The sequence below is a fragment of the Heptranchias perlo genome, chromosome 3 (assembly GCF_035084215.1).
Source record: "Heptranchias perlo isolate sHepPer1 chromosome 3, sHepPer1.hap1, whole genome shotgun sequence".
In the NCBI taxonomy this organism is placed as follows: Eukaryota; Metazoa; Chordata; class Chondrichthyes; order Hexanchiformes; family Hexanchidae; genus Heptranchias; species Heptranchias perlo.
The window spans coordinates 128,120,195-128,145,550 of record NC_090327.1 but is presented as its reverse complement, the minus strand read 5'-3'; positions in this window follow the sequence as shown (position 1 = coordinate 128,145,550).

Sequence of the window (25,356 nt, the reverse complement as noted above, 5' to 3'; positions counted from 1 at the left end):
TCACATTCTACTAATCTGCAGCATGTAGATTTCAAATCACATTCTACTAATCTGCAGCATGTAGATTTCAAATCACATTCTACTAATCTGCAGCATGTAGATTTCAAATCACATTCTACTAATCTGCAGCAAGTAGATTTCACATCACATTCTACTAATCTGTAGCATGGAGATTTCACATCACATTCTACTAATCTGCAGCATGTAGATTTCGCATCACATTCTACTAATCTGCAGCATGTAGATTTCAAATCACATTCTACTAATCTGTAGCATGTAGATTTCAAATCACATTCTACTAATCTCCAGCATGTAGATTTCACATCACATTCTACTAATCTGTAGCATGTAGATTTCAAATCACATTCTACTAATCTGCAGCATGTAGATTTCAAATCACATTCTACTAATCTGCAGCAAGTAGATTTCAAATCACATTCTACTAATCTGCAGCATGTAGATTTCACATCACATTCTACTAATCTGTAGCATGTAGATTTCAAATCACATTCTACTAATCTGCAGCATGTAGATTTCAAATCACATTCTACTAATCTGCAGCATGTAGATTTCACATCACATTCTACTAATCTGTAGCATGTAGATTTCAAATCACATTCTACTAATCTGTAGCAAGTAGATTTCACATCACATTCTACTAATCTGCAGCAAGTAGATTTCACATCACATTCTACTAATCTGCAGCATGCAGATTTCAAATCACATTCTACTAATCTGCAGCATGTAGATTTCAAATCACATTCTACTAATCTGTAGCAAGTAGATTTCACATCACATTCTACTAATCTGCAGCAAGTAGATTTCACATCACATTCTACTAATCTCCATCATGTAGATTTCACATCACATTCTACTAATCTGCAGCATGTAGATTTCAAATCACATTCTACTAATCTGCAGCAAGTAGATTTCACATCACATTCTACTAATCTGTAGCATGTAGATTTCAAATCACATTCTACTAATCTGTAGCATGTAGACTTCAAATCACATTCTACTAATCTGTAGCATGTAGATTTCAAATCACATTCTACTAATCTGCAGCAAGTAGATTTCACATCACATTCTACGAATCTGCAGCATGCAGATTTCAAATCACATTCTACTAATCTGCAGCAAGTAGATTTCACATCACATTCTACTAATCTGTAGCATGTAGATTTCAAATCACATTCTACTAATCTGCAGCATGCAGATTTCAAATCACATTCTACTAATCTGCAGCATGTAGATTTCACAAATCACATTCTACTAATCTGCAGCAAGTAGATTTCAAATCACATTCTACTAATCTGCAGCATGTAGATTTCACAAATCACATTCTACTAATCTGCAGCAAGTAGATTTCAAATCACATTCTACTAATCTGCAGCATGTAGATTTCAAATCACATTCTACTAATCTGCAGCATGTAGATTTCACAAATCACATTCTACTAATCTGCAGCAAGTAGATGTCAAATCACATTCTACTAATCTGCAGCATGTAGATTTCAAATCACATTCTACTAATCTGCAGCAAGTAGATTTCAAATCACATTCTACTAATCTGCAGCATGTAGATTTCACAAATCACATTCCACTAATCTGCAGCAAGTAGATTTCACATCACATTCTACTAATCTGCAGCATGTAGATTTCAAATCACATTCTACTAATCTGCAGCATGTAGATTTCACAAATCACATTCTACTAATCTGCAGCAAGTAGATTTCAAATCACATTCTACTTATCTGCAGCATGTAGATTTCAAATCACATTCTACTAATCTGCAGCATGTAGATTTCAAATCACATTCTACTAATCTGCAGCATGTAGATTTCACAAATCACATTCTACTAATCTGCAGCAAGTAGATTTAAAATCACATTCTACTAATCTGCAGCATGTAGATTTCAAATCACGTTCTACTAATCTGCAGCATGTAGATTTCACAAATCACATTCTACTAATCTGCAGCATGTAGATTTCAAATCACATTCTACTAATCTGTAGCATGTAGATTTCAAATCACATTCTACTAATCTGCAGCATGTAGATTTCACATCACATTCTACTAATCTGCAGCATGTAGATTTCAAATCACATTCTACTAATCTGTAGCATGTAGATTTCAAATCACATTCTACTAATCTGCAGCATGTAGATTTCAAATCACATTCTACTAATCTGCAGCAAGTAGATTTCACATCACATTCTACTAATCTGTAGCATGTAGATTTCAAATCACATTCTACGAATCTGTAGCATGTAGATTTCACATCACATTCTACTAATCTGCAGCATGTAGATTTCAAATCACATTCTACTAATCTGTAGCATGTAGATTTCAAATCACATTCTACTAATCTGTAGCATGTAAATTTCAAATCACATTCTACTAATCTGTAGCATGTAGATTTCAAATCACATTCTACTAATCTGCAGCATGTAGATTTCAAATCACATTCTACTAATCTGTAGCATGTAGATTTCAAATCACATTCTACTAATCTGTAGCATGTAGATTTCAAATCACATTCTACTAATCTGTAGCATGTAGATTTCACATCACATTCTACTAATCTGTAGCATGTAGATTTCAAATCACATTCTACTAATCTGCAGCATGTAGATTTCAAATCACATTCTACTAATCTGCAGCATGTAGATTTCAAATCACATTCTACTAATCTGTAGCATGTAGATTTCACATCACATTCTACTAATCTGTAGCATGTAGATTTCAAATCACATTCTACTAATCTGCAGCATGTAGATTTCAAATCACATTCTACTAATCTGCAGCATGTAGATTTCACAAATCACATTCTACTAATCTGCAGCAAGTAGATTTCATATCACATTCTACTGATCTGCAGCATGTAGATTTCACAAATCACATTCTACTAATCTGCAGCATGTAGATTTCACAAATCACATTCTACTAATCTGCAGCATGTAGATTTCAAAAATCACATTCTACTAATCTACAGCATGTAGATTTCAAAAATCACATTCTACTAATCTGCAGCATGTAGATTTCACAAATCACATTCTACTAATCTGCAGCATGTAGATTTCAAAAATCACATTCTACTAATCTACAGCATGTAGATTTCACAAATCACATTCTACTAATCTGCAGCATGTAGATTTCACAAATCACATTCTACTAATCTGGAGCATGTAGATTTCAAAAATCACATTCTACTAATCTGCAGCATGTAGATTTCACAAATCACATTTTACTAATCTGCAGCATGTAGATTTCAAAAATCACATTCTACTAATCTGCAGCATGTAGATTTCAAAAATCACATTCTACTAATCTACAGCATGTAGATTTCAAAAATCACATTCTACTAATCTGCAGCATGTAGATTTCACAAATCACATTCTACTAATCTGCAGCATGTAGATTTCACAAATCACATTCTACTAATCTGCAGCATGTATATTTCAAAAATCACATTCTACTAATCTACAGCATGCAGATTTCACAAATCACATTCTACTAATCTGCAGCATGTAGATTTCACAAATCACATTCTACTAATCTGCAGCATGTAGATTTCAAATCACATTCTACTAATCTGCAGCATGTAGATTTCACAAATCACATTCTACTAATCTGCAGCATGTAGATTTCACAAATCACATTCTACTAATCTGCAGCATGTAGATTTCAAAAATCACATTCTACTAATCTACAGCATGTAGATTTCACAAATCACATTCTACTAATCTGCAGCATGCAGATTTCACAAATCACATTCTACTAATCTGCAGCATGTAGATTTCAAATCACATTCTACTAATCTGCAGCATGTAGATTTCAAATCACATTCTACTAATCTGTAGCATGTAGATTTCACAAATCACATTCTACTAATCTGCAGAATGTAGATTTCAAATCACATTCTACTAATCTGCAGCATGTCGATTTCACAAATCACATTCTACTAATCTGCAGCAAGTAGATTTCAAATCACATTCTACTCATCTGCAGCATGTAGATTTCACAAATCACATTCTACCAATCTGCAGCATGTAGATTTCACAAATCACATTCTACAAATCTGCAGCATGTAGATTTCACAAATCACATTCTACGAATCTGCAGCATGAAGATTTCACAAATCACATTCTACTAATCTGTAGCATGTAGATTTCAAATCACATTCTACTAATCTGCAGCATGTAGATTTCACAAATCACATTCTACTAATCTGTAGCATGTAGATTTCAAATCACATTCTACTAATCTGTAGCATGTAGATTTCACAAATCACATTCTACTAATCTCCATCATGTAGATTTCAAATCACATTCTACTAATCTTCAGCATGTCGATTTCACAAATCACATTCTGCTAATCTGCAGCATGTAGATTTCACATCACATTCTACTAATCTGTAGCATGTAGATTTCAAATCACATTCTACTAATCTGCAGCATGTAGATTTCAAATCACATTCTACTAATCTGCGGCATGTAGATTTCACATCACATTCTACTAATCTGCAGCATGAAGATTTCAAATCACATTCTACTAATCTGCAGCAAGTAGATTTCACATCACATTCTACTAATCTGCAGCATGTAGATTTCAAATCACATTCTACTAATCTGCAGCAAGTAGATTTCACATCACATTCTACTAATCTGTAGCATGTAGATTTCAAATCACATTCTACTAATCTGCAGCATGCAGATTTCAAATCACATTCTACTAATCTGCAGCATGTAGATTTCACAAATCACATTCTACTAATCTGCAGCAAGTAGATTTCAAATCACATTCTACTAATCTGCAGCATGTAGATTTCACAAATCACATTCTACTAATCTGCAGCAAGTAGATTTCAAATCACATTCTACTAATCTGCAGCATGTAGATTTCAAATCACATTCTACTAATCTGCAGCATGTAGATTTCACAAATCACATTCTACTAATCTGCAGCAAGTAGATTTCAAATCACATTCTACTAATCTGCAGCATGTAGATTTCAAATCACATTCTACTAATCTGCAGCAAGTAGATTTCAAATCACATTCTACTAATCTGCAGCATGTAGATTTCAAATCACATTCTACTAATCTGCAGCATGTAGATTTCACAAATCACATTCTACTAATCTGCAGCAAGTAGATTTCACATCACATTCTACTAATCTGCAGCATGTAGATTTCAAATCACATTCTACGAATCTGCAGCATGGAGATTTCACAAATCACATTCTACTAATCTGCAGCAAGTAGATTTCAAATCACATTCTACTCATCTGCAGCATGTAGATTTCACAAATCACATTCTACTAATCTGCAGCATGTAGATTTCAAATCACATTCTACTAATCTGCAGCAAGTAGATTTCAAATCACATTCTACTAATCTGCAGCATGTAGATTTCAAATCACATTCTACCAATCTGCAGCATGTAGATTTCACAAATCACATTCTACTAATCTGCAGCAAGTAGATTTCACATCACATTCTACTAATCTGCAGCATGTAGATTTCAAATCACATTCTACGAATCTGCAGCATGGAGATTTCACAAATCACATTCTACTAATCTGCAGCAAGTAGATTTCAAATCACATTCTACTCATCTGCAGCATGTAGATTACACAAATCACATTCTACTAATCTGCAGCATGTAGATTTCAAATCACATTCTACTAATCTGCAGCATGTAGATTTCAAATCACGTTCTACTAATCTGCAGCATGTAGATTTCAAATCACATTCTACTAATCTGCAGCATGTAGATTTCAAATCACATTCTACTAATCTGCAGCAAGTAGATTTCACAAATCACATTCTACTAATCTGCAGCAAGTAGATTTCAAATCACATTCTACTAATCTGCAGCATGTAGATTTCAAATCACATTCTACTAATCTGCAGCATGTAGATTTCAAATCACATTCTACTAATCTGCAGCATGTAGATTTCAAATCACATTCTACTAATCTGTAGCATGTAGATTTCAAATCACATTCTACTAATCTGCAGCAAGTCGATTTCACATCACATTCCACTAATCTGCAGCATGTAGATTTCAAATCAAATTCTACTAATCTGCAGCATGTAGATTTCACATCACATTCTACTAATCTGCAGAATGTAGATTTCACATCACATTCTACTAATCTGCAGCATGTGGATTTCACATCACATTCTACTAATCTGCAGCATGTAGATTTCAAATCACATTCGACGAATCTGCAGCATGTAGATTTCAAATCACATTCTACTAATCTGCAGCAAGTAGATTTCACATCACATTCTACTAATCTGCAGCATGTAGATTTCACATCACATTCTACTAATCTGCAGAATGTAGATTTCACATCACATTCTACTAATCTGCAGCATGTAGATTTCACATCACATTCTACTAATCTGCAGCATGTAGATTTCAAATCATATTCGACTAATCTGCAGCATGTAGATTTCAAATCACATTCTACTAATCTGCAGCAAGTAGATTTCACATCACATTCTACTGATCTGCAGCATGTAGATTTCAAATCACATTCTACTAATCTGCAGCATGTAGATTTCACAAATCACATTCTACCAATCTGCAGCATGTAGATTTCACATCACATTCTACTAATCTGCAGCATGTAGATTTCACATCACATTCTACTAATCTGCAGCATGTAGATTTCAAATCACATTCTACTAATCTCCAGCATGTCGATTTCAAATCACATTCTAATAATCTGCAGCATGTAGATTTCACATCACATTCTACTAATCTGCAGCAAGTAGATTTCAAATCACATTCTACTAATCTGCAGCATGTAGATTTCACATCACATTCAACTAATCTGCAGCAAGTATATTTCAAATCACATTCTACTAATCTGCAGCATGTAGATTTCAAATCACATTCTACTAATCTGCAGCATGTAGATTTCACAAATCACATTATACTAATCTGCAGCATGTAGATTTCAAATCACATTCTACTAATCTGCAGCATGTAGATTTCAAATCACATTCTACTAATCTGCAGCATGTAGATTTCAAATCACATTCTACTCATCTCCAGCATGTAGATTTCAAATCACATTCTACTAATCTCCAGAATGTAGATTTCACAAATCAAATTCTACTAATCTGCAGCATGTAGATTTCACAAATCACATTCTACTAATCTGCAGCATGTCGATTTCAAATCACATTCTACTAATCTCCAGCATGTAGATTTCACAAATCAAATTCTACTAATCTGCAGCATGTAGATTTCATAAATCAAATTCTACTAATCTGCAGCATGTAGATTTCACAAATCACATTCTACTAATCTCCAGCATGTAGATTTCACAAATCAAATTCTACTAATCTGCAGCATGTAGATTTCAAATCACATTCTACTAATCTGCAGCAAGTAGATTTCACAAATCACATTCTACTAATCTGCAGCAAGTAGATTTCACATCACATTCTACTAATCTGCAGCATGCAGATTTCAAATCACATTCTACTAATCTGAAGCAAGTAGATTTCACATCACATTCTACTAATCTGCAGAATGTAGATTTCACATCACATTCTACTAATCTGCAGCATGTAGATTTCACATCACATTCTACTAATCTGCAGCATGTAGATTTCAAATCATATTCGACTAATCTGCAGCAGGTAGATTTCAAATCACATTCTACTAATCTGCAGCAAGTAGATTTCACATCACATTCTACTGATCTGCAGCATGTAGATTTCAAATCACATTCTACTAATCTGCAGCATGTAGATTTCACAAATCACATTCTACCAATCTGCAGCATGTAGATTTCACATCACATTCTACTAATCTGCAGCATGTAGATTTCACATCACATTCTACTAATCTGCAGCATGTAGATTTCAAATCACATTCTACTAATCTCCAGCATGTAGATTTCAAATCACATTCTAATAATCTGCAGCATGTAGATTTCAAATCACATTCTACTAATCTGCAGCAAGTAGATTTCAAATCACATTCTACTAATCTGCAGCATGTAGATTTCACATCACATTCAACTAATCTGCAGCAAGTATATTTCAAATCACATTCTACTAATCTGCAGCATGTAGATTTCAAATCACATTCTACTAATCTGCAGCATGTAGATTTCACATCACATTCTACTCATCTCCAGCATGTAGATTTCAAATCACATTCTACTAATCTCCAGAATGTAGATTTCACAAATCAAATTCTACTAATCTGCAGCATGTAGATTTCACAAATCACATTCTACTAATCTGCAGCATGTCGATTTCAAATCACATTCTACTAATCTCCAGCATGTAGATTTCACAAATCAAATTCTACTAATCTGCAGCATGTAGATTTCATAAATCAAATTCTACTAATCTGCAGCATGTAGATTTCACAAATCACATTCTACTAATCTCCAGCATGTAGATTTCACAAATCAAATTCTACTAATCTGCAGCATGTAGATTTCAAATCACATTCTACTAATCTGCAGCAAGTAGATTTCACAAATCACATTCTACTAATCTGCAGCAAGTAGATTTCACATCACATTCTACTAATCTGCAGCATGTAGATTTCAAATCACATTCTACTAATCTGAAGCAAGTAGATTTCACATCACATTCTACTAATCTGCAGAATGTAGATTTCACATCACATTCTACTAATCTGCAGCATGTGGATTTCACATCACATTCTACTAATCTGCAGCATGTAGATTTCAAATCACATTCGACGAATCTGCAGCATGTAGATTTCAAATCACATTCTACTAATCTGCAGCAAGTAGATTTCACATCACATTCTACTAATCTGCAGCATGTAGATTTCACATCACATTCTACTAATCTGCAGAATGTAGATTTCACATCACATTCTACTAATCTGCAGCATGTAGATTTCACATCACATTCTACTAATCTGCAGCATGTAGATTTCAAATCATATTCGACTAATCTGCAGCATGTAGATTTCAAATCACATTCTACTAATCTGCAGCAAGTAGATTTCACATCACATTCTACTGATCTGCAGCATGTAGATTTCAAATCACATTCTACTAATCTGCAGCATGTAGATTTCACAAATCACATTCTACCAATCTGCAGCATGTAGATTTCACATCACATTCTACTAATCTGCAGCATGTAGATTTCACATCACATTCTACTAATCTGCAGCATGTAGATTTCAAATCACATTCTACTAATCTCCAGCATGTCGATTTCAAATCACATTCTAATAATCTGCAGCATGTAGATTTCACATCACATTCTACTAATCTGCAGCAAGTAGATTTCAAATCACATTCTACTAATCTGCAGCATGTAGATTTCACATCACATTCAACTAATCTGCAGCAAGTATATTTCAAATCACATTCTACTAATCTGCAGCATGTAGATTTCAAATCACATTCTACTAATCTGCAGCATGTAGATTTCACAAATCACATTATACTAATCTGCAGCATGTAGATTTCAAATCACATTCTACTAATCTGCAGCATGTAGATTTCAAATCACATTCTACTAATCTGCAGCATGTAGATTTCAAATCACATTCTACTCATCTCCAGCATGTAGATTTCAAATCACATTCTACTAATCTCCAGAATGTAGATTTCACAAATCAAATTCTACTAATCTGCAGCATGTAGATTTCACAAATCACATTCTACTAATCTGCAGCATGTCGATTTCAAATCACATTCTACTAATCTCCAGCATGTAGATTTCACAAATCAAATTCTACTAATCTGCAGCATGTAGATTTCATAAATCAAATTCTACTAATCTGCAGCATGTAGATTTCACAAATCACATTCTACTAATCTCCAGCATGTAGATTTCACAAATCAAATTCTACTAATCTGCAGCATGTAGATTTCAAATCACATTCTACTAATCTGCAGCAAGTAGATTTCACAAATCACATTCTACTAATCTGCAGCAAGTAGATTTCACATCACATTCTACTAATCTGCAGCATGCAGATTTCAAATCACATTCTACTAATCTGAAGCAAGTAGATTTCACATCACATTCTACTAATCTGCAGAATGTAGATTTCACATCACATTCTACTAATCTGCAGCATGTAGATTTCACATCACATTCTACTAATCTGCAGCATGTAGATTTCAAATCATATTCGACTAATCTGCAGCAGGTAGATTTCAAATCACATTCTACTAATCTGCAGCAAGTAGATTTCACATCACATTCTACTGATCTGCAGCATGTAGATTTCAAATCACATTCTACTAATCTGCAGCATGTAGATTTCACAAATCACATTCTACCAATCTGCAGCATGTAGATTTCACATCACATTCTACTAATCTGCAGCATGTAGATTTCACATCACATTCTACTAATCTGCAGCATGTAGATTTCAAATCACATTCTACTAATCTCCAGCATGTAGATTTCAAATCACATTCTAATAATCTGCAGCATGTAGATTTCAAATCACATTCTACTAATCTGCAGCAAGTAGATTTCAAATCACATTCTACTAATCTGCAGCATGTAGATTTCACATCACATTCAACTAATCTGCAGCAAGTATATTTCAAATCACATTCTACTAATCTGCAGCATGTAGATTTCAAATCACATTCTACTAATCTGCAGCATGTAGATTTCACATCACATTCTACTCATCTCCAGCATGTAGATTTCAAATCACATTCTACTAATCTCCAGAATGTAGATTTCACAAATCAAATTCTACTAATCTGCAGCATGTAGATTTCACAAATCACATTCTACTAATCTGCAGCATGTCGATTTCAAATCACATTCTACTAATCTCCAGCATGTAGATTTCACAAATCAAATTCTACTAATCTGCAGCATGTAGATTTCATAAATCAAATTCTACTAATCTGCAGCATGTAGATTTCACAAATCACATTCTACTAATCTCCAGCATGTAGATTTCACAAATCAAATTCTACTAATCTGCAGCATGTAGATTTCAAATCACATTCTACTAATCTGCAGCAAGTAGATTTCACAAATCACATTCTACTAATCTGCAGCAAGTAGATTTCACATCACATTCTACTAATCTGCAGCATGTAGATTTCAAATCACATTCTACTAATCTGAAGCAAGTAGATTTCACATCACATTCTACTAATCTGCAGCAAGTAGATTTCACATCACATTCTACTAATCTGCAGCAAGTAGATTTCAAATCACATTCTACTAATCTGCAGCATGTAGATTTCAAATCACATTCTACTAATCTGCAGCAAGTAGATTTCAAATCACATTCTACTAATCTGAAGCAAGTAGATTTCAAATCACATTCTACTAATCTGCAGCATGTAGATTTCACATCACATTCTACTAATCTGCAGCAAGTAGATTTCACATCACATTCTACTAATCTGTAGCATGTCGATTTCAAATCACATTCTACTAATCTGCAGCATGTCGATTTCAAATCACATTCTACTAATCTGCAGCAAGTAGATTTCACAAATCACATTCTACTACTCTGTAGCAAGTAGATTTCACAAATCACATTCTACTAATCTGTAGCAAGTAGATTTCAAATCACATTCTACTAATCTACAGCATGTAGATTTCAAATCACATTCTACTAATCTGCAGCAAGTAGATTTCACAAATCACATTCTACTAAACTGTAGCAAGTAGATTTCAAATCACATTCTACTAATCTGCAGCATGTAGATTTCAAATCACATTCTACTAATCTGCAGCATGTAGATTTCACAAATCACATTCTACTAATCTGCAGCTTGTAGATTTCAAATCACATTCTACTAATCTGCAGCAAGTAGATTTCACAAATCCCATTCTACTAATCTGCAGCATGTAGATTTCACAAATCACATTCTACTAATCTGCAGCATGTAGATTTCAAATCACATTCTACTAATCTGCAGCATGTAGATTTCACAAATCACATTCTACTAATCTGCAGCATGTAGATTTCAAATCACATTCTACTAAACTGCAGCATGTAGATTTCACAAATCCCATTCTACTAATCTGCAGCATGTAGATTTCACAAATCACATTCTACTAATCTGCAGCATGTAGATTTCAAATCACATTCTACTAATCTGCAGCATGTAGATTTCAAAAATCACATTCTACTAATCTGCAGCATGTAGATTTCACAAATCCCATTCTACTAATCTGCAGCATGTAGATTTCACAAATCACATTCTACTAATCTGCAGCATGTAGATTTCAAATCACATTCTACTAATCTGTAGCATGTAGATTTCACAAATCCCATTCTACTAATCTGCAGCATGTAGATTTCACAAATCACATTCTACTAATCTGCAGCATGTAGATTTCAAATCACATTCTACTAATCTGCAGCATGTAGATTTCACAAATCAAATTCTACTAATCTGCAGCATGTAGATTTCAAATCACATTCTACTAATCTGCAGCATGTAGATTTCACAAATCACATTCTACTAATCTGCAGCAAGTAGATTTCAAATCACATTCTACTAATCTGCAGCATGTAGATTTCAAATCACATTCTCCTAATCTGCAGCATGTAGATTTCAAATCACATTCTACTAATCTGCAGCATGTAGATTTCACATCACATTCTACTAATCTGCAGCATGTAGATTTCAAATCACATTCTACTAATCTGCAGCATGTAGATTTCACAAATCACATTCTACTAATCTGCAGCATGTAGATTTCAAATCACATTCTACTAATCTGCAGCATGTAGATTTCACAAATCACATTCTACTAATCTGCAGCATGTAGATTTCATAAATCACATTCTACTAATCTGCAGCATGTAGATTTCACAAATCACATTCTACTAATCTGCAGCATGTAGATTTCACAAATCACATTCTACTAATCTGCAGCATGTAGATTTCACAAATCACATTCTACTAATCTGCAGCATGTAGATTTCACAAATCACATTCTACTAATCTGTAGCATGTAGATTTCACAAATCACATTCTACTAATCTGCAGCATGTAGATTTCACAAATCACATTCTATTAATCTGCAGCATGTAGATTTCACAAATCACATTCTACTAATCTGCAGCATGTAGATTTCACAAATCACATTCTACTAATCTGCAGCATGTAGATTTCACAAATCACATTCTACTAATCTGCAGCATGTAGATTTCACAAATCACATTCTACTAATCTGCAGCATGTAGATTTCACAAATCACATTCTACTAATCTGTAGCATGCAGATTTCACAAATCACATTCTTCTAATCTGCAGCATGTAGATTTCACAAATCACATTCTATTAATCTGCAGCATGTAGATTTCACAAATCACATTCTACTAATCTGCAGCATGTAGATTTCACAAATCACATTCTACTAATCTGCAGCATGTAGTTTTCACAAATCACATTCTACTAATCTACAGCATGTAGATTTCACAAATCACATTCTACTAATCTGCAGCATGTAGATTTCACAAATCACATTCTACTAATCTGTAGCATGTCGATTTCACAAATCACATTCGACTAATCTGCAGCATGTAGATTTCACAAATCACATTCTACTAATCTGCAGCATGTAGATTTCAAATCACATTCTACTAATCTGTAGCATGTAGATTTCAAATCACACTCTACTAATCTGCAGCATGTAGTTTTCACAAATCACATTCTACTAATCTGCAGCATGTAGATTTCAAATCACATTCTACTAATCTGCAGCATGTAGATTTCAAATCACATTCTACTAATCTACAGCATGTAGATTTCAAATCACATTCTACTAATCTGCAGCATGTAGTTTAAACAAATCACATTCTACTAATCTGCAGCATGTAGATTTGTAATCACATTCTACTAATCTGCAGCATGTAGATTTCAAATCACATTCTACTAATCTGCAGCATGTAGATTTCAAATCACATTCTACTAATCTGCAGCATGTAGATTTCAAATCACATTCTACTAATCTACAGCATGTAGATTTCAAATCACATTCTACTAATCTGCAGCATGTAGATTTCAAATCACATTCTACTAATCTGCAGCAAGTAGATTTCAAATCACATTCTACTAATCTGCAGCAAGTAAATTTCAAATCACATTCTACTAATCTGCAGCATGTAGATTTCAAATCACATTCTACTAATCTGCAGCATGTAGATTTCAAATCACATTCTACTAATCTGCAGCAGGTAGATTTCAAATCACATTCTACTCATCTGCAGCAAGTAGATTTCAAATCACATTCTACTAATCTGCAGCAAGTAGATTTCAAATCACATTCTACTAATCTGCAGCAAGTAGATTTCAAATCACATTCTACTAATCTGCAGCAAGTAGATTTCAAATCACATTCTACTAATCTGCAGCAAGTAGATTTCAAATCACATTCTACTAATCTGCAGCAAGTAGATTTCAAATCACATTCTACTAATCTGCAGCATGTAGATTTCAAATCACATTCTACTAATCTGCAGCATGTGGATTTCAAATCACATTCTACTAATCTGCAGCATGTAGATTTCAAATCACATTCTACTAATCTGCAGCATGTAGATTTCAAATCACATTCTACTAATCTGCAACATGTAGATTTCAAATCACATTCTACTAATCTGCAGCATGTAGATTTCAAATCACATTCTACTAATCTGCAGCATGTAGATTTCAAATCACATTCTACTAATCTGCAGCATGTAGATTTCACAAATCACATTCTACTAATCTGTAGCATGTAGATTTCACAAATCACATTCTACTAATCTGCAGCATGTAGATTTCACAAATCACATTCTACTAATCTGCAGCATGTAGATTTCAAATCACATTCTACTAATCTGTAGCATGTAAATTTCAAATCACACTCTACTAATCTGCAGCATGTAGTTTTCACAAATCACATTCTACTAATCTGCAGCATGTAGATTACAAATCACATTCTACTAATCTGCAGCATGTAGATTTCAAATCACATTCTACTAATCTGCAGCATGTAGATTTCAAATCACATTCTACTAATCTGCAGCATGTAGTTTAAACAAATCACATTCTACTAATCTGCAGCATGTAGATTTCAAATCACCTTCTACTAATCTGCAGCATGTAGATTTCAAATCACATTCTACTAATCTGCAGCATGTAGATTTCAAATCACATTCTACTAATCTACAGCATGTAGATTTCAAAACACATTCTACTAATCTGCAGCATGTAGATTTCAAATCACATTCTACTAATCTGCAGCAAGTAGATTTCAAATCACATTCTACTGATCTGCAGCAAGTAGATTTCAAATCACATTCTACTAATCTGCAGCATGTAGATTTCAAATCACATTCTACTAATCTGCAGCATGTAGATTTCAAATCACATTCTACTAATCTGCAGCAAGTAGATTTCAAATCACATTCTACTAATCTGCAGCAAGTAGATTTCAAATCACATTCTACTAATCTGCAGCAAGTAGATTTCAAATCACATTCTACTAATCTGCAGCAAGTAGATTTCAAATCACATTCTACTAATCTGCAGCAAGTAGATTTCAAATCACATTCTACTAATCTGCAGCAAGTAGATTTCAAATCACATTCTACTAATCTGCAGCAAGTAGATTTCAAATCACATTCTACTAATCTGCAGCAAGTAGATTTCAAATCACATTCTACTAATCTGCAGCATGTGGATTTCAAATCACATTCTACTAATCTGCAGCAAGTAGATTTCAAATCACATTCTACTAATCTGCAGCATGTAGATTTCAAATCACATTCTACTAATCTGCAACATGTAGATTTCAAATCACATTCTACTAATCTGCTGCATGTAGATTTCAAATCACATTCTACTAATCTGCAGCATGTAGATTTCAAATCACATTCTACTAATCTGCAGCAAGTAGATTTCAAATCACATTCTACTAATCTGCAGCATGTAGATTTCAAATCACATTCTACTAATCTGCAGCAAGTAGATTTCAAATCACATTCTACTAATCTGCAGCATGTAGATTTCAAATCACATTCTACTAATCTGCAACATGTAGATTTCAAATCACATTCTACTAATCTGCAGCAAGTAGATTTCAAATCACATTCTACTAATCTGCAGCATGTAGATTTCAAATCACATTCTACTAATCTGCAGCAAGTAGATTTCACATCACATTCTACTAATCTGCAGCATGTAGATTTCAAATCACATTCTACTAATCTACAGCATGTAGATTTCAAATCACATTCTACTAATCTGCAGCATGTAGATTTCACAAATCACATTCTACTAATCTGCAGCATGTAGATTTCAAATCACATTCTACTAATCTGCAGCATGTAGATTTCACAAATCACATTCTACTAATCTGCAGCATGTAGATTTCAAATCACATTCTACTAATCTGCAGCATGTAGATTTCAAATCACATTCTACTAATCTGCAGCATGTAGATTTCAAATCACATTCTACGAATCTGCAGCATGTCGATTTCAAATCACATTCTACTAATCTGCAGCAAGTAGATTTCACATCTCATTCTACTAATCTACAGCATGTAGATTTCAAATCACATTCTACTTATCTGCAGCATGTAGATTTCACAAATCACATTCTACTAATCTGAAGCATGTAGATTTCAAATCACATTCTACTAATCTCCAGCATGTAGATTTCAAATCACATTCTACTAATCTGCAGCATGTAGATTTCAAATCACATTCTACTAATCTGCAGCATGTAGATTTCAAATCACATTCTACTAATCTGCAGCAAGTAGATTTCACATCACATTCTACTAATCTGCAGCATGTGGATTTCAAATCACATTCTACTAATCTGCAGCATGTAGATTTCAAATCACATTCTACTAATCTGCAGCATGTAGATTTCACAAATCACATTCTACTAATCTGCAGCATGTAGATTTCAAATCACATTCTACTAATCTGCAGCATGTAGATTTCACAAATCACATTCTACTAATCTGCAGCATGTAGATTTCAAATCACATTCTACTAATCTGCAGCATGTAGATTTCAAATCACATTCTACTAATCTGCAGCATGTAGATTTCAAATCACATTCTACGAATCTGCAGCATGTAGATTTCAAATCACATTCTACTAATCTGCAGCAAGTAGATTTCACATCTCATTCTACTAATCTACAGCATGTAGATTTCAAATCACATTCTACTAATCTGCAGCATGTAGATTTCACAAATCACATTCTACTAATCTGAAGCATGTAGATTTCAAATCACATTCTACTAATCTCCAGCATGTAGATTTCAAATCACATTCTACTAATCTGCAGCATGTAGATTTCAAATCACATTCTACTAATCTGCAGCATGTAGATTTCAAATCACATTCTACTAATCTGCAGCAAGTAGATTTCAAATCACATTCTACTAATCTGCAGCATGTAGATTTCAAATCACATTCTACTAATCTGCAGCAAGTAGATTTCAAATCACATTCTACTCAACTGCAGCATGTAGATTTCAAATCACATTCTACTAATCTGCAGCATGTAGATTTCAAATCACATTCTACTAATCTGCAGCAAGTAGATTTCAAATCACATTCCACTAATCTGTAGCATGTAGATTTCAAATCACATTCTACTAATCTGTCGCATGTAGATTTCAAATCACATTCTACTAATCTGCAGCAAGTAGATTTCAAATCACATTCTACTAATCTGCAGCATGTAGATTTCACATCACATTCTACTAATCTGCAGCATGTGGATTTCAAATCACATTCTACTAATCTGCAGCATGTAGATTTCAAATCACATTCTACTAATCTGCAGCAAGTAGATTTCACAAATCACATTCTACTAATCTGCAGCATGTAGATTTCAAATCACATTCTCCTAATCTGCAGCATGTAGATTTCAAATCACATTCTACGAATCTGCAGCAAGTAGATTTCACAAATCACATTCTACTAATCTGCAGCAAGTAGATTTCAAATCACATTCTACTAATCTGCAGCAAGTAGATTTCAAATCACATTCTATTAATCTGCAGCATGTAGATTTCACAAATCAAATTCTACTCATCTGCAGCAAGTAGATTTCACAAATAAAATTCTACTAATCTACAGCAAGTAGATTTCACAAATCAAATTTTACTAATCTGCAGCATGTTGATTTCACAAATCAAACTGAAATTGATGCCAAAATGATAATTTTTCGAAGGAAAAAATCTCTATGAAATGCAGATGTAATGAAAAAGATTTGGTCGTACAGCTGTCGAAAGGCTGCGACTGTGCCTTTGTGATGCCTGGCACCTGACCCTAACTAGCATCGGACAGGCACGATCAGGTGGAGCAGCAGCTTTTCAGCACAATTCCTCTTTTTTTGGTGTTGTTGAAGTCAACAGAACAGAAGTTCTGTCGTTGGAGGACCTGTACGAGAGACGTGGAATGCAGAGCGAAAAGCAGCAGCAGCACACACAACTTCACAGGCTCTTTTGTCTCCGCCATGCCTGGGGCAGATTATCCTCTTTGACATTGACACATGGAGCCGTTAATCCTGTTCTATCAACAACTGATGGAAGCATCAGCTTCTAAACCACCGATCGCTCGCCGTAATGTTCTTGTTTTTTGCACTCTCCCCTCTCTCAGGATAGTAGGGGAGAGTAAAGATTATGGAATGTTTTTGATCAAGAGTTTACTGCTTATTTCAGTAGGATTGCGAGGATTATTTCAACTAAGTGTCCATTACAGGTTCAATTGGCCAAAGTTACAAGGTGTATGTATTATTAAAATAATTAAGCTCATCTTTTTCTTTCTACCTTGATTCCTCTGTTGTATTCCCTTTTCTCCTAATTCTTCAGTCATGTATCCTGCAGCCTTGTATGTGTGTGCAGGTTTGGACTTGCATGTGTATGTTTGAGTGTTCATACATGTACATGTTTGTCTTTTAGTGCATTTGTGTATTAGTGTTTAAGTGCAGCCTCTGTAAACTTGAGCTCATCCAATATTCTGCTGCCTGTATCCCAACTCGCACCGAGTCCCGCTCACCCATCACCCCCTGTGCTCACTGACCTACATTGGCTTCCAGTCTGGCAACGCCTCGATTTTAAAATTCTCATCCTTGTTTTCAAATCCCTCCATGGCCTCGCCCCTCCCTATCTCTGTAACCTCCTCCGGCCCTACAACCCTCCGAGATCTCTGCGCTCCTCCAATTCTGGCCTCTTGCGCATCCCCGATTTTAATCGCTCCACCATTGGCGGCCGTGCCTTCAGCTGCTTAGGCCCTAAACTCTGAAATTCCCTCCCTAAACCTCTCCGCCTCTCTACCTCTCTCTCCTTTAAGATGTTCCTTAAAACCTACCTCTTTGACCAAGTATCTCCTTACATGGCTCAGTATCAAATTTTGTCCTGTGAAGCGTTTTGCTATGTTAAAGGCGCTATATAAATGCAAGTTGTTGTTGTTGGTATGTGTTTGTGTTTATTTGTATATTTCAGTGTGTGTATGTGTGCGCACACATGTATGTGTGTGTCTCAGCAGCAGAAAGCTGGGCAAGACAAGGAGAGCCAGATGTCAACATTTTAAAGGGCCATACTTGGTCTGAAAGTGTTTACCTTGGTTTATTTGTCAATTGCTCAGAAGCAACAGTGCAATTTGTGCCAGAAAATGTCACTGTGATGACATGGCGGTATTATTGTGTGGCAGTTGACCTCAATGGATCTCCTCCCACATTACAAACAAAGTAAGACGTCTTGCAAGGCACATTACTATTGCAATCCAGCCCCTTTAAACTGAGCCATCAAATCAATTTTTACATTGATTAATTGATAATTTTCCATTGATTGGACTGTAGGAATATGATAACGTTCTCAGCTCCAAGAACTCAAGCTATGAAGAGTGGGTTTTGTGAATTCCCACTCCCAGCGTGGATCTTCATGCACTGGGAGTGCATATCGGGAATTGGGATGCAGAAGTCAATGGATCCACTATGGACAGAAATTCCTGTGAGGCAACCTAACTTCTGTGTCCCATTTCCCGATATGCACTCCCAGCACATGAAGCGCCAAGCTGGGAATGCAAATTCATAAGATCTATTCTTTGTCTCCAGTTCTTTTGCAATACTGATCAGAAAGAATGCATGTCCTTCACAGGGGCTTTAGGAACTCAGCAGGGGTTAGTACTAGGCCAGTTATAGAAAGAAAATAAGAATAACTTGCAATTATGTAGGACCTTATCATGTCATCAAAACATGCCAAAGTGTTTTCAAGCAATGAATTACTTGCTGGAGTGTAGTTATTATGTAGACAAGAGTGGCAGCCATTCTACATCAACAACAAGATGAATAATTGGTCAATCTGCTTTCTTTGGTGGTGTTGGTTGCAGGAGGAATGCCGGCCAGAGCAACGACCTGTTCTTTTTTTAATGAATGCCATAGGACCTTTAAGAGCCAGTGAACAGTTGGCGCCTTTATTTTGTCCAGAGGATAGTGCCTCCAACAATACCACATACCCTCTCTAACTCAGTGGATTGTCAACTTAAATTATGTGCTCAAGGGTTTGCATAGGACTTGAACTAACAACCTTCGAACCCAGAAGTTGAACTAAGTTGGCACACGACCACTTCTGCAGTTTTTACATTGCTTCACCACAGGAGGAACAGTGTTACTATATACTAAGATTGCCAATATGATTCTAAACAATGTGAGACCACTTCAAGGAGGTAGTGTTACAGCATTTGGGCATCACACCAGTCACTGGATAATTAGAAAATGCTGGAAAGCACTCAGCAGGTCAGACAGCCTCTGTGGAGAGAGAAACAAGAGGTAACGTTTCAGGTCGATAATCTTTCATCAGAATTGGAAGAAGTTAGAGATTTAATAGTTTATGAGCAAGTACAGAGCCAGGGAAAAGTCGGGGCGGGGGGGAGGAAGCCAGAGAACCTAATGATTACTGTCTGCCTCAAATTTGGAGAATTAGTTTGCAAGCTAGTTTCCCTGATTGGTTGACACCACATTAATGACAGTTGACTTAACTTGATAACAAGTTTTTTATTAAATCTTGTTTATTGAATTTTAAGGTACAATATTGTACAGGATGTCACAAATAGAACACAACAGGATGTTAAGTTGCATACAGTTACCCAGGGCCTAGATTTCCCCATCGGTATTATTTTGATGTCAGCAGTGACCCATTCAGTGCTCTGGATCAATATCAGTTTATTATTCCCTATAAAAGGGATACTTGCAAAGTACTGATAACTGATTCGAATAAACAATCATTTCAAGATGACAGAGAAAGGAAAGTAACAACAATGAGGGAGAAAAGGAAAAATTAGAGATGGAGAGAGCTAACAACATATTGGTGAAGGGTAGTATTTCATAATAGCTGATGTGGGAGGGGCAGGAGTGGCAACACATTTTTAACACCTAGCTTTCAAATGTTAACAGATTCCTAAGATCTTGATGATTGAGTAGCTATTCCATTATCTTTTGTCTTCAGATCAAATTAGTCCCTAAAACAAGGAAAGCAGTTAGCAGCAAATTTGCCACAATACAATGAGTTTGTGTGAACAGGGTTGCTCCATCTTGTGTGGTATCCTCATATTTTTCTGGCATTGCTAATTCCTTTAAAAATCAATTTAGAACGGAGCCCAGTGACAGTGTACATTTGTGTGCCACGCCACGGAATGGGTGGGACACAGGTTTCCACAATCTTTTACCCAATGAGGGAGGTAAGGTTATAAATATAAAGTCATTCTTTTAAAATTGGTGTCCATACTTAAGAAAAGACATACTTGCTCTCGAGGCAGTACAAAGAAGGTTCACTCGATTAATCCCGGGGATGAGGGGGCGGACATATGAGGAGAGGTTGAGTAGATTGGGACTCTACTCATTGGAGTTCAGAAGAATGAGAGGCGATCTTATTGAAACATATAAGATTGTGAAGGGGCTTGATCGGGTGGATGCAGTAAGGATGTTCCCAAGGATGGGTGAAACTAGAACTAGGGGGCATAATCCTAGAATAAGGGGCTGCTCTTTCAAAACTGAGATGAGGAGAAACTTCTTCACTCAGAGGGTAGTAGGTCTGTGGAATTTGCTGCCCCAGGAAGCTGTGGAAGCTACATCATTAAATAAATTTAAAACAGAAATTGACAGTTTTCTAGAAGTAAAGGGAATTAGGGGTTACGGGGAGCGGGCAGGAAATTGGACATGAATTTAGATTTGAGGTTAGGATCAGATCAGCCATGATCTTATTGAACGGCGGAGCAGGCTCGAGGGGCCGATTGGCCTACTCCTGCTCCTATTTCTTATGTTCTTATGTTCTTATTCTGAATCGTGCCAGTTAATGTAAACTGTTAAGTGATCATGCTCATCATTTCATCTCAGAGGATTAATGAGTTTCAGGATGATTAGATTATCAACAGTGTCTACAAACAAGAAGATTCCTTTGAGATATCTCACTTTTGTCTGATGAGGAAAATAATGATTTAGCAAACATAACCCATTCAGAATGGCGTTAACCCCAATTACAGATGTGTGTTATCGAGGGTCAATTGATGGAATATTTTGCCCAAACAACTTTCTTTTTCTCTATCCCACTCCCACACTGACCTCTCTGCCCTCGGCCTCCTACACTGTTCCAATGAAGCTCAACGCAAGCTTGAAGAACAGCACCTCATCTTTGGATTCGGCACTTTACAGCTCTGACTTCAATATTGAGTTCAACAACTTTAGATCATAACCACCGCTCCCATTTGCTCAGACAGCAGGTGCTGGTAATGGTTCTGCTGTAACCAGTTACATCTCCTCTAGACCCATCGTTTGATTCTTTACTTGTCCCATTACCACCCCCATTTGCCTTGCACCATCATCCATTTTGCCATTTAGTCATTCCTACCCTCCACCCTAACACAAATCTTCCACATTCTTCTCCCCCCCCCACCCTCGCCCCCCCACCCCCCAACACCGCCCCCCACCCACCACCCCTACACTTCTTTCCCTGGCTCTGTACTTGCTTATAAACTGTTAAATCTCGAACTTCTTCCAGTTCTGATGAAAGATCATCAACCTGAAACACTGGGCTCGATTTTCACCCCCCCCCCGAGCGGGTGCGTTCGTGGCGGGGGGGTTGCGAAAATTGGGGATTCCTGGGGCGGGTCTGAAGCCCGGCTCCAACCCGTCCACTTCTGGGTTCCCCAATGACATGAGCACGCAGCCCCCGCATGAGGGACTCCCGCCAGCAATTAAAGCTGGCGGGGTGCCACTTAAAGTAATCATTAAGCTATTTCAGGTCGTTTAGAGACCTGATTAACATGACATTTAGGAGGGATGGGATTTTGCAAACAACTGGGACTGTTTCCCATACTGGGGGAAGCACTCCCAGTTCGAATGGACGTGTTGCAGCCACCAGCCTGTGGCAGCTGCAAAGGTCCATTTGACAGGTGTGGGGAGAGACCCTCACTCATTGCAGGAGGCAACTCTGTCACTTTGGACAAAGTTGGGCCTCCACCACCCTCCTCCTAACAATAAAATTCACCAACTTGCACACTTACCCTGGTGTCCAGATACATGTACCTACCTTGCGGACCCCCTCAGATTTACATCTTCCGGATGGGGGCCGCCGTAGCTGCAGTCATGACCTCCTCAGAGGACGAACAGCATCACCAGCCTCGCCGGCCACGCCGTCCACCTCTGACACGTGGAGCTGCACAACACAGTGCTGTGACACATCCACCTGCACAGCAGGAGTGAGGGCAACCGCAGAGAGAGATGCGTCGCAGAAGGCACTACCCTCGCCACAGGGTCTACAGACCGAGGCTCAGCTTCCTGGACCTCTCTGAGTAGCAATGCACACGGAGGTTCAGAGTAACTCGACATGTAGTCGTAGACATCTGCAGCCTCCTTCATGCCGAGCTGCTCCCAGCTGGCCCGAGCACTATCTTCTTACCTGTCGCTGTCAAAGTCACCACTGCTGATGTCTCTCAGTCGTCTGCACAAAAGAGCCCTGCAAATACACCTACACCCACTCTGCAGTGACACAATGGGTGGCATCAGTTGTGGGTCTTCATAGTGATCCTCAGGAAAGGGCATTATTGCACTAACCAGACAAGATTCGCAAAGACGTGGCAGTAGTGGTGACAATATAATATGTTATGTGAGTTGATCAGAAATTAAATATAGGTAAACACCATGACAAACCCTCAAACACCCTTGTGCATCCCCTTCATGCTCACGACACATTTGCCTTACGCTTCCTACTGCACATATGTGACTGTCCCTTTAAATATGGCTCCTCCAGCTGACAGCCTATGCTGCGCATGCCCTGTGGCTGCAGCACAGGTAGTGGCAGGTTGAGTGAGGCTGACCGTGAAAGAGATGCATGAGAGGGTGATTATGAGATAGAGCCATGAGATTGTATGAGGATTGGGTTGAGTGGTAGTGGCGGGATGAGTACTGGGGAGGTGAGTAAGTGCAGGTAAGATGAGGATGAGGTTTGAGTGGGTGTAAGGAGTGATGTGATGGAGTAGTGTTGGCAGTGCAGAAGGAGATGTGGGGTGGGGGCGGTGATGTGGCAGACGGAGTGTAGGGGAATGAGTAAGTGTACTCACTTCGACTGACCTACTTAAGTGATTAAAGTGCCTTTTGCACTGTATGCAGGTGCGCGATATGTTGGTGGTGCTGGTGATCTCCTCTGCCACCTCGAGCCAGGCCTTCTTGGTGGCAGAGGTAGGCCGCTTCCTCCCGCCCGCCGGGGGGAAGATCTCTGTCCTCCCCCTCCTCCTCACCCCATCCAATAAGAGCTGGAGTGAGGCATCATTAAACCTGGGAGCAGCCATCCCCTGGGGCTGCTCCATGCTGTAACTTTTCCTATTTCCTGCAGCATCAGTCAGTGGAGGACTGCCCCTTTAAATAGGGCTCCTCCAGCTGACAGCCTATGCTGCGCATGCGCAGTCCGCCCGCTGCGCAGCTTTCCAGCGCGAAACCCGGAAGCAAAGGTAAGTACCTTCAATCAAGCTGCGATTGCGTGCGGAGCACCCCGATTTCACTGGGCGCGTTACCCACGCACCCAGTCGACCCCCCCACTGCGAACCCACCGCCCTCCTAATATCAGGCCCATGAACTCTGATTCTCTCTCCACAGACGCTGCCTGGCCTGCTGAGTGTTTCTAGTATTTTCCTTTTTTAAGTCAGAGTTCCAGCATCTGCAGTATTGTGCTTTTGTTTAACCTACTTTTTCTACTCTTTGGATTTGTTTACAATCATCCTGTTCTGTGGCTCGGATCAGGGTAGTGCAGTCTGTGTAAAATGTAATATTATTGAATCATCTGGCAATCACAATCTTGTGATGACAGTGATTTAGCAATATG